Consider the following 14,895-nt stretch of genomic DNA (forward strand, 5'->3'; position numbering starts at 1 on the left):
AGGAGAGGGTGTTAAACTTTTCTGTCAACACAAATACAGGTTGAAGATTAGACCTACTAGCTCTAGAATTATAGTGACCAGGAATAAATTCAATCTGCTAACATCAAAACATGCTTCCTTTATAATAAACAGTGATTTTCAAAATGTAGTAAGTCAGAAGTATATTAATCCATCGATGGTTACTTAAATCTATAAATACTTTGGCATGGAAGTTTTATATCCAGCTTGACACAGTAAGTAATACTTAAAAGATTCACTATTGCCCCTCTAATAACAATCTGGTTTAATATAAGCAATGTTATTTAAACAGCTTGTATAGTTTATCCTCCTGGATAGCACATAGTAGAATAACGTGTCTTTCCTAGCATGTTTGAGGTTAACTTCATTTTTTTTTTTTTGGTAAAAATTCCAATATTCTCATGCTGGATTATTCAAGGTGCTAAATTCTGCAGTCTTTAAATTAAGCCAAATAAACATCCCTTGACAGTACCTATCACATTTAAAATAGTGATTTAATATTTTCCTCATTTTGTGAACTTGTTTTCAGTTCAAGGAAAAGCAGCAATTTGGGCTCTTTCCTTATTGTGAAATGTGCAAGGAGCATGCTGAATCCTTAGTAATCAGGAATTGGAACATAACATAGCTCTTCCTTCAAAGGTATCCTAAATTTGGTCTGATTAAAAAATATCTTCCTTGATTTTGGCTCTCGTATAGTAACTGCAAACTAAGACCAGTAAACAAGTATAAAATATGAATTTCTTGTGTTAGAGCAGAAAATAGGAAGAAGGAACTTCAAAGCAAGTGGTAATAAGCCTTTTTGCTTTTTGAAAGGGACTTTGCAAAGGTATGTTTTTTAGTTTTTTGAAAAGTAGAAGGTGGTAAGCAAGCTTTAACTTCAAGGTTAATTCACTTCAGTTTTTTTAGCAGACTAAGTTCTGTGGTCATCTCTCTGAAACTGAAGTTTTCACAGAATTGGAAAATGCAAGTAAATGTTCCTTTTATACCTCTGGAGCCAGACTTGGCCTTCTGCTGATAAAAAAGTACAGTCTGTAGGCTACTTTAAGACAAGGCACTTGGGCATCACCTCTTTCCCCCCTTGCCACCCAGCTACAAGGCTTTTTTTCTTTTCTGAAATAAGCTACTAGTTAAAACTCTGTAGTACATAGTTCTTCAGCTGATGTTCTCCACAGTCCTTTAGAGTTGTGGTTTACTTGATAAACTATTCATGAAACAACGGGATTTGTTGCTTAACTGAGCAGCTGACCAAATACAATGAAAGGAAGAAAAAAATGCTGCAGCATCTACCTGATGTGCAACTAGCTAGAAAGAAGAATCTGGAAAGTTGTCTCCAACTAATCACTGCCTTCAGAAATACAGTGAAGAGGCTTATGAACCCTTGGAAACTTATTACATGCCAGTAGGCTGGCACTCTAGTAAGGTAGTCTGCTCTAGCAGGCCATGTGAAAAATGACTCTCCAGTTTGCTTCTTGGCTCCTACTCAGTAAAGGATGACAGGAGGGCATTTACTACTTTTTGCAGTTTCACCTCTCCTTAGAGGCATCAGACAGCACTTTGATATTGATCATTTTCCCAAGTTCAGCTGCTTTAAAAGTGAGGCTCAGCAGCAGCATTTTACAAGTAAAGCCATAAAAAATGGCATGATTACAGAAAGGATGTCAGAAAAGAATCTGTCATCCCATGTGTGCTTTGCCTGCAGCAAATCGTCTGGTGTTTCTTGTGTAAGGATAGGCACAAGTAGCAGTGCTGGTCATGCCTGCTACAGTGTGGGAGTAAATGATAAAGGAAATTATATTGGCTGTTTCTGTAGGAGAGTGGTATGGTATTGTAAAACAGGATAAAGAATGGAATCCAGAGACCTAGTATTTCCAAGTGTGGAAACACTTAATATTAAAAGCAAGTTCATTAAGCAAGCCTAGCCTCAGGCCAAGGAGATGTATGAGCCCTCATCCATTTGCCAGGAGTGCAGAGGTGCTTGCCTGACTTCTGCTTGTCTTATGGAGCCAGGAACCATGCTGCTTCTTTGCTTATCATGGAATAGGGAAGTCCTTCCACAGTCTCTGGACTGCCTGTTATGGATTTCAAGTTGATGCATGACTGGACCAGTACAACTAATTTCTTGGCATGGCTGTTCACTAAGTAGGGTGAAGTTCTGTGTGATGGCTGAGCTGATCTAGCAGTTCCCTGCTATTGAAAGGCATAATGGTACTTCATACTATGTACAAAAGAGACACTGGGTGTTGTGGGGAAGGGGAGAACAGGACTGCCAATCAACACTGACAAGCGGAGTAGCTGGTCACTTAGAAACCAAAAAACAACCTGAGATTTTGAGAACAAGCAAGCATGGTAGATAAATTGGTGGATATATATCAGGGACCAGTTTATCTACCACTGCATGCTTCTGCCAGTCAGTAATGCACTGGATCAGGGAGTAACCTCACTAAGATTAGAATCTGAATTCTGTTTGACACTACAATATTAATAGGATCTCTCTCTTACAGGAATCCCTTTCTGCAGCCTTTGTAGTCAGTATGCTGAAGGGGGATTGTGAAAAGCAAAAGTGAGTTTGTATTCCTGCTTTGATGGTGAAATAAGCTAGGTAGTTAAAATACTTGTCTACTGCTGTGCTGGTTTAAAGGTAAACCAGCAGGGGAAATGAACTCAACTCAAAGGAGAGATTATAAGTCAGAATAACAATTTAATAAAATAATACAATAAATACGATTATACAGACAAACAGTTGGTTTTAACCCACAAAACCCAAATGTATAACCCAGCACCCTAGGGCATGAACAGAGTGGTGTTCGTTGGGCCCCCTGAGTCCAAAGTAAAAGGAGAGGGAAAAAACCTGCTGGTGAGAGTGCTGTTGCAGTCTGGTCAAGAGTGGTGGTCTGCAGTCTTCCTCTGGATCCCACGAGTGATTAAAAAAGTCCCAAGACTCCAAGATTATACATCCTCCAATTCAGGCAGGAATGCCCAGTACCTCCTTCAGGGTGGGGAGTTCCACAATGGGTGTGAGGACAGGGGGCACCCTCCTATCTCGCAGGCCTCTTAACACCCAGTTTATAGCCTGAGGAGTCAGGCTGCTCTGGGCAGAAGGTGTAAATGGTCTATTGATAAGTTTCTGGGAAATGGCATGGAAGGCTATAGAATACACAGTTTTGGGTTACACCCATACGGTGATGAACTTGTCCCAGCTGTTCTAACTAGGACAACTTCTATTTCTATGATCGTGTTCTTTTAAAATAGACCAAAATCTTGACATCCGTCACGATGCATCATAAGCAGAGCGGGAAAGTAGCAGCATCTCCATTGTTAGATCAGTTGGCTCTTGTGTTTGTCATGTACAGGGGAGAAAAGCTAAGTAGTAGCAAGACCACCTTCTCATCTTTGTTAGTAACTAATAAACCTGTTACAGCAAAAGGAGACTTGACTACCCACAGTACTTTTTAGGTTGAAAGAACCACTAGATTTTTCACTTGCATTAGAAAAGCTTAAGAAAGTTGCAAATTTGCTGGTTGTAATCCCATTACAGTATGCCAAGCAATTTGTGATAGTTTGTGATGTGCTGCTCCAGCTGCTTTGCTTTAGAGTATATAAACAGTTACATACATTTGCAATCCCACTGAGTAAGGGCCTGATTGGACTAAAACTCAGCTCCATTGAAAACTCAAACAATCCATCAGGAACGGTAATAACCAGTAAAATCAAGGGTAGCTGGGTTACATGTACAGAGTAATTTCAAGCTCCTGCTTTTGACTGCTATGAAGCTCTTAAGTGTCTTCTAGACCCTGGTGAGCACTGAAACAAATTGCTTTACCATTATCATAAGTTGGGGGGGCGGGGAGTATTTGGGGGATCAGGTAGCATAATTTAGCAATTCTCCAGCATGAGACAGGCTATGGATGAGGCTGGAGATTCTCAGCATCTTTCTCAGGCTCACTGAGCATCTGAGCAACTTGCCTTAGGTACCCACTTGCCTCTGAAGTCCAGAAGTGTTGACTTCAGCATTTGCCTCAAGGTAAAATGATAAATAACTTGTACTAGCTATACATAAACTGCAAGAGTAAATCTGTTGAAATAGAAATTTTTTTTACACCTGTCATATTAGTCAATTCTCTCAAGTTTTCTACACTGAATGTATTGTCTGCTATAATGTTACTTAGTGTTGGTCAAATATAATGTACCATTCATGGCAATAGCAAGGGAATTAATCTGCCACTGAAATTCACTGAATGGAGGTGTTTGGGTTTGCGTAGAGCAAGGCAGCTCTCTGTTCTCACCTATTAATAAATGCTTCTTCCTCACTGTGTCTGAAAGGGATTAAAGGTAAAGTAAGACCTGTCTGGATTTGTTACAGAAAAACATTGGATTCTAGCAATTAGTTTTCTGTAATCTGAACTATCTCTGTAGGAACAGTTTATCTGGATGAAGGTTGGGCACAGGTCCAATTCATAGATTTTATTTCAATTATTTATGCTGAGTTTGCAATGACATGCAAGTAAAACTTGCATGCTGCATATGCCTTCCTGGTGGAGCATTAGCAAGGGTTTTGTTAGCAATTCTGTACACACCCTAGTTGATCTGCTGCTGTACCTCTGGCAGTGTCTCCACAGTCCTCCCAACTAAGACTGTTACTATGGACTGTTGCCTTAGCATCAGCCATCAGTGACACAGACACAGCTTCTGGAACTCTGTAGTTTCTGCATGCCTTGTGTTTGTGTCAGGTAAGTCAACAAGGCCCAGAGAAGTGAAAAATTTGGCTGTGTACTTAGAGGCTGTGTTTCTGGACTCTACCACTGACTAAATACAGCAGTTATACAGCCCAGATCCCTAGTGCACCTGTGCTTCCATCTAGTGTATTTAATTCCTGCTTCTGCATTGCTTCATTAACTGTGCAGGAAACAGGCTCCTAAATTCAATTTATTATCTTCTTAGTTACCTAGGGGATTGGGTTTCACACACACTGAACACAAGCCTCTTGCTCTGAGAGTCTGGGAAATATCCATCCTTGGAGATGTTCAAGAGCTGACTGGACACAGCACTGAGCAATCTGATCTGGTTAGACCCACCCTGAGTAGGATTTGACTAGATGACTTCTGGAGCTTTGTTCCAACCTAAATTATCTGTCATTCTGTTGGAGTCACTATTGAAACATCCCATATAATGAAAAAAAGGAAATCTGAGTCCCTACTCTGACCGGTTTCATGCAGGCACTTGAAGTGTTCCCCAGGCCACCTAGAATAATGCTGGAAATGGCAGGCCATCAAGTATCCATGAGTGGATTTAGGTGACACAAGAATAGTATTCACTAGGCTACAGAAAGTGCAGCTGCTCCCCAGTGAAAAAGGCAGGGTGCAGAACAGTCAGATTTGATTCTGTTTTGATACTCTCTTTGTATGAATGAAAGTTCATATGGGACTCTGAGAATAATGCCTTGTCACAGAGGTTTAGTCCCCAGAGGTCATCAGACTTGCCACCCAGATGCATCCGTACTCCCCCCTCTTTCCAGCCCTCAATAAATTAAAAAAGAAAAATCAGTGTAAGAGAAAAGGCCTCAGGAATCTGTGATGTACTGCTGAGGAAAGCTGAAGGATGTTGCAAAATGCCAGGAGAAAGTAAGAAGCGGGCCACGTGTGGCAATGGAGAAGAAAAACAATCACACCTGTGCCTCCACCTCAATCCCCTGCAAATCTCATTGGAGACAAAGGCATCCTAATGCAGTAGCCAGTAATGTACTTGCAGGGGAAAGAGGAAAGTCAGTGCTGCTAGGACTAGACATAAATCTTGCTCCAAATTACATTTTTAGTTATGCCTTCTCTCAGGTTCTGAGCAGGAAGGAAATGGGGGCAGGGAGAATATCTCTCAGCATGTTAACTTGGTCTCTGAGGTGATTCTTAGCTTGGTCATCTATTCCACTGGAATGTAGTAGAAGCACTAACCAGAGTGTAGCAAGCTGAGTCAGCATCCAAGTCTTCTCTTCAAAGAAGTGCATTTCTCGAATCCAGAATTGTTTCTTCTCCATTCTCATAATCTCTAGAAGTTTAGCCAGTGCCAAAACAATGCTTGCCTGGTTTGTAATGCTCTTCTACAACACACTTCTCAGCTCATTAGTATCCTTCTAGATTCTGGGTCAAGTAAGTTTAATTTCAATTTCTATCCACTTTATGTTTGCTTCCTGCTCATCATGACAGTTTTCTGCAGGTTTTCCTGTCTAAGTTTGTCTTTGATTGAACTTAGTTCAATGAAACAACTGCACCTGCAGCTCTAAATGAAGATTACCAGTCTTTCATACTGTGGTAATGATATCTCAGTCTTAATCAGATAAATCCTTTAATGCCTCCTAAAATTGCATTTGGGGTTTTTTGTGTTTACAACACAATTGTTTGTTGATCACTCTATTCCTTGCCTGTATCATCTCCAAGTAAAAGCATTTGTTATTTGTACAAATTGAAATAACTTCAGCTAGAAAGCTTGAGGAAGAAACACATGGGAATAACCAAGTATTTGATCTTAATGAGGACACTCGCCTTGGATATTCCAGGGAACTCAAAGCCTGTCTGAAATAAGCAGAGCAGGAGCTCTGCTTAACCACAAAACTGTATTGCTCTGCTGCTTGGCAGAACAGCACCAAATCAGGTCAGCTGTAGCTCCAGGAGGTATATAGGTACCTCCCTCGATCTTATAATTAATGGACTAAACATTTTGTTAGCATGTTGTATAACCTAAGCAGCTCTCTCCTCACATGCTGGCTCCACTGTCTGTCCCACTCCTCAGAACCCATTCTCCCTAGGTACAGGATGCATAGGCAGCTCACTTAGAGGCCCAGATTCCTCTTGTAGGGGAATAGCAGCCAGTAGAATTTTTATCAGCCTCCACCTGCCCCCAAAGACACCTCAAATAAAACATTTTAAGCTCCATAAATCTGACTTCTCTGTTTAAACTGTTCCTGTAGAAAATTCATTACTACCTCCAGGCATGCTGTCTTTAGAAGTTAGACATCACTTAAATCTAGTTGCAGAGAGAATGGAGGTCCACCCTCAAAGGCATTTGGCACATAATTCAAATTGAAAAAAGCTACCTATGTGACTCACCTAGACTCTCCTTTGGTAGTGTAATGTAAGAATAAAATGCAGGTCCCAGGCCAATACCAGCTGAGCACTTTGGTCCAGTTCCGCCTTTCCCTTCTCACACATGCACTGACCTAACTGATATCTCCCATCCTACCTTCCGTCAAAAACTGACACTCACCCTAAGTAAGTAGTGCTAATTAGTTGATGCAGAGGATCCTCAGAGAATTGAAACACACCCTCTTCCTATTTACTTGGATAAGCCTTATAAAAAGAAATCCATCGTGGCTGTTAAATCCAAGGATGAGGGTGTCAATGCATCAGAAGTTACTGAGGGCCACGAGTGTGTTTTGGGAGAGCAGCATCATGCAGTTGCCCTGTTCTCACATTTTTCCTTAGATACTTGGTGTGTGTCACTGACAGAACCGGGCGAATGGGCTATGTAGCACTTGTATGTGATCAGATGCACATAAGCACTCTGATACTGGGGGTTTGTGTTGTATTTCTTTTTACTTAACAAACATCTTCCACAGATGTTTTGTAGGGAAGATGAAAGTGTCTATGCAGACCTAAGGTAGATAAGGAGTTGCAATATGTAGGTTTTTTTCTCCATGTATTTTGTACATATTTTCCTCATTGTTTCCAAGAGTTTGGTGTTTTGGGTATGAGTGTCATGAAAATGAGAGAACTGGAGATGGTATAACTCTAGCTGATACAGTTACTGTTTGGGAGCTGCTTACTCATGGGCTTCATGAAGACTCAGAAAATACTTGCCCCAGAATGCAAGAGGTACTACAAATCAGTTGAAATACCTACTTCATGGCACTGGGTGGTTTTTAAAGTCACTCTTAACATGGCAGATAACTTTTTTTGGTAAACTTAAAAGTAATTAATAATACTGATTTAGCCATATCCGCGCTTCTTTGAAATCTAATACTTCAGCACTCTTGCAATTACTTCTCCAGATAAGTTCTAGGGGCCTTGGCAATTGCTTGCTGCTGCTATTTTGATCCTATGCCCTAGGAGTATAAACTTAGTTATAGAAACTCCGAGTCCATTTAATGAACTACATGAATCAGAGACCTGCAATAAAGCCCAATTAGAAATGAGTGCACAGGGAATATTGATCTCCTTAAAAGCTTTTACAGCTTTCAGGATCTGCTTGGTCACTCATTGCTGCAGCAGGCACCAAGCCTTTCCTGCCACTTCCCTTTCATTAGCTTGCTGGGATTATGGTCAGATTAAGATGTGATTGAACAGATCAGGTGGTGGAGACCCTGGGTTATGAGGGAGAGCCCCCAGATAACCCTTCTCACACATGCTCACAGTCACCTGGGTCAGGTTTTATTACTATCTAATTCAGAGGAAATTCCTACAGCAGTGCTTGCTTTTCCTCTGAGCAACACCAAAAATCCCCTTTGAGATTTTATGATCTTTTTTACTAATGAACATGGTGTCTGGAGGCACTGAGTTCACAGAGGTCATAGATGATAGCATTACCACGCACAGCACATCCATCAAAGGGTCCACTCGAGACCTTCAGCCTTGTTTGCAGTATATTACAGGATAAGAACCCCTGTGGTAATAAAACACTCATTATTCAAATAAGACATTTGAATAAGAACTTTAGAAAGTATCTGTGGCATCCTGGCCAAAACACAGCAGTCAAAGTCAGATGATTTCAGACTCTTTTCTAGCTGTACCCCAGACAACGTATGGTGTCCAAAAGCCCAGATCCAAAGGCTGTAGGTGTGATGTGAATTGCTAGATCTCACACTGGAATCCAAAAAGCCTCTGTTCAACTGCTGTCCAAAGCTGGATTCACCTCAAATATGCACATCTCAGTCTTCACAATTCGGGATCTGCTTCAACACCTATCCAGAAGTGTTTTAATCTCAGCTGTGTTCAGACACCTCTGAGAGTAAGTGCTAAGGGAACTCATAAACAAGGTGTTCCTTCACTTTCCTTGATTTGATAAGCCTTCTCCAAACGCAGCCATTGCAAATAAATGGAAAAATAAGAGTTGCTGCTTTCTCTATTTCCCCAAACAGTAAAGGCTTGTCTGGGGCTGGCAGGAAGGATTAAAGGCCAAAACACTGTCTGTCTTATGGTGAGGATCTCTTGAAATCCTTGATGTGGAATATCTGAGGATGGCCTGCACCAGTGTGAAAGTAATTATAGTTTTCTAGTAGCAGCTGGGGTATTTGCAGAAAGGTCCTGCATTCCACGCAGGACCTCCAAAGGCTGTTTATGAGCTTGAAATTAAATGATTACTGAATAAAAATGCAAAGTAATTCCTGAAGCAATCTCAGGCTCCAGGCCTTGCTCCAAAGACACGAAGCTCTCCAACCACCAGGCTAGAATCATACATCCTTTGTTCAAACCAAGCTCTATTATCATGTGAGCTGCTAAGTAGAACAGCTTTAGCAGGCAGAACTAAGAACAGCTCCACTTTGAGCAGTCCCAGTTTCTCAAAAAATCTGTTCCTTCATCGACATATTGCATTGGTACAAGGGTGGGAGTGATTCCTGACAGCCGTATCAGGTACAGGGAGCAGACCCCTCCTATGGACTTCCCCCAGCAGGATGCTCTGCTTGAGGCGAGAAAGCTGCTCTACCAGCCTTGCAGCAGAATCCCCGTGGGATTCATAGTTCAATGTGTGCTAGAGAGGTTCCTGGGCAAAGGGGCTACAGCTGTGCTGGCAGCTGCTGGTCCTGTCAAGGGCTCTTGGATGCTGCAAGCAGCCGCCAGTGTCTCGGTTGTGTCCTGTTCTGACCTGGGAAAGAGAAGCTCCAAAGACAGGCTGAAGCCAGCTTTTCTGCCACCCTGCCCCTCCAGGCTGAGCTCATCTCTGATTTGGGGGCCTGGCTTATGCTGGTTCCAGGTTGGTGTAGTTCACCGGCACTATTTATTTTTAATAAGATCAAAATGAAGCTGGGAGTGGAGATAGGGAAGAGTTTTGCAGAAATCCAGACCCCTTCTCTCTCAGGAAAAAGGATTTGTGCTCAAGAGGCTTCCCCAACTCTTCAGCATAGGCTCATTACTTGCAGATACCTGACAAACTTCTGCCACAAAAACTCAGAGTAAACAGAAGTGACGTGTGACAGTTAAATGTTGCTAATGAGCATCAGGTGCTTGCAGGGGAAAATGGCTCCTCGCCTTAGAGATGGTAATTATTTAAAATATCTATTTAGCATTTAGATTGCTTGGGGGAAAAAGAGCTTGGAACAGTTGATTGCCTTGAAAAATGCTAAGGTATTAAGTGGGTCTCTGAACATTGCTTTTATCTCCTCAGACAGAAAGCAGAGGTGACACTTCAGCTTTGGGTAATTAGAGGGACTTTGAGATCATTTGGTTGTCCTTGTCAGTAGCGTTGTAACAGTACAGTCTCCAGTTGAAGAACTGGACACAACAAATCTCGGCCCAGTAGCGTTTAAGAGAGAGAAAATACAAAAGACTGAACACGCTGCACTGAAGCCTGGAGACGAACTGTGAAAGACCCAGCTTGAAGACCCTTTGGTATGCTTTTAGACTTAGCTACATCTGTTGCATTTTAATTCCCCGTTTTCATTAACAAGTATGTTATGGCTTCTGCATCATCAGCTCTCACAGGCTGAGTGATTTAGACTGAACAAAACTCTTGGAGGTAAAGGCTCCATGAAAATCCTAGATATGGCAGGAGGTAAGAGTGAGGAGCCCAACTCCCCTGCAGCAGCTGAATATCTCCACTGTGCCAGTAAGCCTGGTCCAGGGAATGGTTTAAAACTACTAAGGGCTGGCTGAAAGGATAAAGCAGCCTGCAAACCCAATATACCAGGCTGAGCAAACCCAACAATTTAGAATCAAGTCTCTGCTACAATTTGCTACTTTTCCTCAAAAATCCGAGAAATTACCTGAAAAAATGACTTCTGCCTCAAATAGATCCCTCCACACCTGAGTCGCTGAAACACCGACATGCTTCCCATCCTGCAGCATGCTGAGCAGCAGAGGCAGTCCAGATGGTAAGCCCACATAGTCAAGCCTTCATCTACTGCTGTCATTAAGATGATTTTAATGGAGAGAAGTATCAGTGTATTAAGCAGTGTATTAACTTGAGATAGGTCGGGTGTGTCAAAGGGGAAGAGAGGTGATGCTGGATACTGAGGGAGGATCTGTACAGAGCATCCCCTGAACATCGTCAGTACAGAAGGCAAACCTGATTCAATATTAACTGTATTTCTCTCCTTCCTAGTAGCTACTTCAAGATTTAAATGCTCTATCACCAGTTTCCTTGTGTTTGTTGCTGAAGAAATACCAAGGAGGATAACCACAAAGCTGCCCTCTAGCCCTCAGGCTCACACCTGCCTTTGTCCAGCTCTTTATTGGTGGTCCTGCCACAAAGCCAGTGGCTGGCCAGCAGCGTTCTCCCAGCCACTCACATTTCTTAAAGCCAACAGTATTAAAATCCAGGAATTTAGTCTGAGCAGGAACAATTCTGATCGAGTCTGTTTCCCAAATGTGACAAGTGTATGCACAGTCTTGTCCTGGAAACACCCCCAGCTATCACAGGAAGACTTCTGTTCCTTTCACATTTCTTTCTTCTTCATCCTGTTGCTCTATTACTGATCGGGCTGAAAGGCACTCACCAGGCATCTTCCCTTTTTTTCTACTCTAGAAACCATGGCCATATTTGTGTGTCTTCATAGCTATCTCAGTACTTCCCCTTCCACTGCTTTTCTGTTTGCCACAGCACTGGGAACAACACTGCTTCTCTTCAGCAAGGGTGAAATGCAAGCCACTACCTTCAAAATATACCAGCATTGATATGACTTCTGGTTTGCCCTCATTATATGTTGGGAAGACTGGGAAACAAGGTGTTTTGGTGGGTAAAGAAATACACACTCTGGTGAACTATAAAAAGATCACCTCTTCAAACAAGCTGTTCTCTGTGCTTTGTATGGCAGCTGTCCCACTTCTTTGAAACCTTTGTGGGAACTTCCAAATACAGCTATACTGCAGGGCCAGTTCTGGTTATCCTGATGCTGAAGGGCAGCCAATAGCAGACAGCAGCAGGTTTACAAGTTAAAACTAAACAACCATCAGGAGACCCCATGGCAGCCCCATGGGGCAGTGACGCGACATGCCAGAGCATGAGGTGAAAAGGGATCTTGAGTTGGGATGAAGCCTGTGAGAGCTCAAAACCACCCCAGGAGGCAGAAGCCACCATGCTTACGAGAAGCTCAGGCTGCTACAGAGAGGGATACTGAGATACATCCATCAATTGAAAATGAGATGAAGAGAAGGCAAAGCACCCCTGGGCTCTGAACACAAAATTCAGGAAGAAGAGCCCTTGGAAAAGAAAGTAGAGACAGATCTGGAGGTGCAGAGGGATCCATGGGTGGCCTTTTGGGTCAGTGAACCTATTTTGTTCACTTCATGGTCATGAATTTGTGCCTCCCCCAGGTACTGGCCAGCTCATCACCCAGTGCACTGCTGCTGTTGTTACTGCGAAGCTCAACTCTGCTGCAGGCAGTGGTAAGCAGCGTTGCTGTACTAGTTTCCATGGAAATCAAAACCAGAGAAGCTGATTTCCACCAAAATCGTATTAAAACCACAATTTTGTCCCAAGTGGATTATTTTTGTTACTGTTTCTCTTATTCTTTTTTTTTTTTTTTTCACTGTGCAGTACAGATGAAGCTGGATTTACTTCAATGACTCAGATTTGTAAAGCACAAGTTTAATCAATATGTCAAGCAGAAACCACTATTTCCATTCAGATGGGATGCCTCAAAAATAGGCAAGTCTGAACACTTACCCAGTGTCATTTTCAGCAAAGAAATACTACCTTGTTCTGGTCTGGTTTTAATTACTGGTCAGTCACTGGTTAGATTTAAGCAGCATTTCTCAAACAGATGCAGATCAGTCAAAAAGAAAAGGTTGTTCACTTAGCTCCTGTACTCAAGACTCCCATTGCCCAGTGGCTCCTTTGCAACATGTTGCAGCACAGAAACATTTTTTAACATAGCTCTGGGCTGTATCATAGACATTTGCAGAACACCTTACAGAAAAAAAGCCTTAGAAATGTGGATGGTTGCTACCTTGCACAGGGGCAGTGCCTCCTGCCTGCACATGGGCACTGAGTTCTCCACTGGAGAAGCAGAAGCCCAGCATGCTGCAAATATCCTGTTTATTTTCACAGGGCAGTGCTCTGCTGGCTTTTTGCTACTATAGCAGCAAAACAAACACACTGAAAACAACGGGTTTTTTTAGGTATATCTAAACATCTAATTTCATTATTTGCAGTTCTCCAGGGCTCCTTTGCTTCTGTTTGAAGTGCTCACAAGTCACACTGAAGGACTAAATCTTAGGCCCCCTAAAAGAGAGAGATACAGGAGCTCTTCAGTTGTGTTCACCAAGCAGTAGAGACCAGATGAGAAAGGATGCAGGAAGCATATTAGGATGCTTGCCCAAAGGAAGAGCAGCAATCAGGTTTTCTGCACTTAGTATGTACTTCTAAAAGGCTGAAGAAGTCCAGTTAGAGGGATAGAGTTATCCCCTTCCACACACTCTGCAGCCCAGTAGCAGAGGGTTTTGAGAATGAAGAGACATTCCCACAAGGTCTCTGTATCAAGCAAATCCCTTTTAACAGACTGCAAAAAATGATGGTCTCTTAGCACCTAGATTTGTTACTGAATGTAGTTTGGAGAATTATTTTTAAGAAAATAATCTGCTTTGTGAGTGCTAAAATGAAGTATTTGAGTATTTAAAAAACCCAAACAAAACAAACAAACATGCAACAAAACCAAATAACACATGATTTGCCTTGTTAGACAAAGCATCTATCAAATTTGACCCAGCTGTACAACTGCTGGGGACATGGTGATTGTATGTTTTCAGGCTCCTCCAAAGAAGTTACTCCCCCATAATTTTCCCCACACTTGGTTCTAGTTCCTTTTGAGACACCTGTTTCTACTCCAAACTCAACTCTGCTCTTCTCGAACTCAAACTCAACTCTACATATGTCATGTACGTGTCAGACCATTGCATGTTTGACCCTATCCTCCTCAGAGGGTAACTCATTCTTCACTCATTTCTCCTTCCCTCCAAGCTCCCCCCCCCCAGTCTGGCTCTTCAGAAGATCAGTATATCATTTTCCAAGACAGGACTAATTAAAGTATTCCCATCCACCATTACAGCCTAAGAACTTCCTGGTTTCTAGGACACTTCAGAGATCATCACTCAGGGTGTGCATGGCAGGGCTCCAGGGACACAGCCCAACTATGTTCTGCTACAGAAGCAGCACTAAGAGAGGAAGCCACAACTCCTCTCCTTTTTATTGAGTTCCCACAGCACTCAAACACCAGATATACCACCGGGCTCCATGGGGGAGCACTGGTTCCCCCCACACCAGCTAACTTCCAGAATACCTTCCCGAGACAGATGCTCTAGCACAGCTGCTTTCTGTAGAAGCAGACCCAGCTGATCCTAGTTTGAAAAAGCCTAGCAGGCAGTTAAGCCCCGATTTTAAAGTCTCCAACTTGACATTTCTGGCTGGTTTTATTTTTTTAAATAATGTGGGGTTCGGAAAGCTTACTCAGCCTCCTTGGGGAATTACCGTATTTGAGGCTCAGCAACACGAATTCAAGGAGGCATCTGTGGGTGGTGACGCTTCTCTGCCCTCAAGCCAGAGGTAGAAGTAAGGTCTCTGGGAGGCTTATGTAAAAAATAGGCAAGCTGATAACCCGAGGAAAAGATCAAGTAACAGGAAGAATTAATTCTCCCCACCCCCACCTATTTCTTTCAGCGCGTAAGTCAGGCCATTAATTGC

This window comes from Pseudopipra pipra, chromosome 6, assembly GCF_036250125.1.
Source record: "Pseudopipra pipra isolate bDixPip1 chromosome 6, bDixPip1.hap1, whole genome shotgun sequence".
NCBI lineage: Eukaryota > Metazoa > Chordata > Aves > Passeriformes > Pipridae > Pseudopipra > Pseudopipra pipra.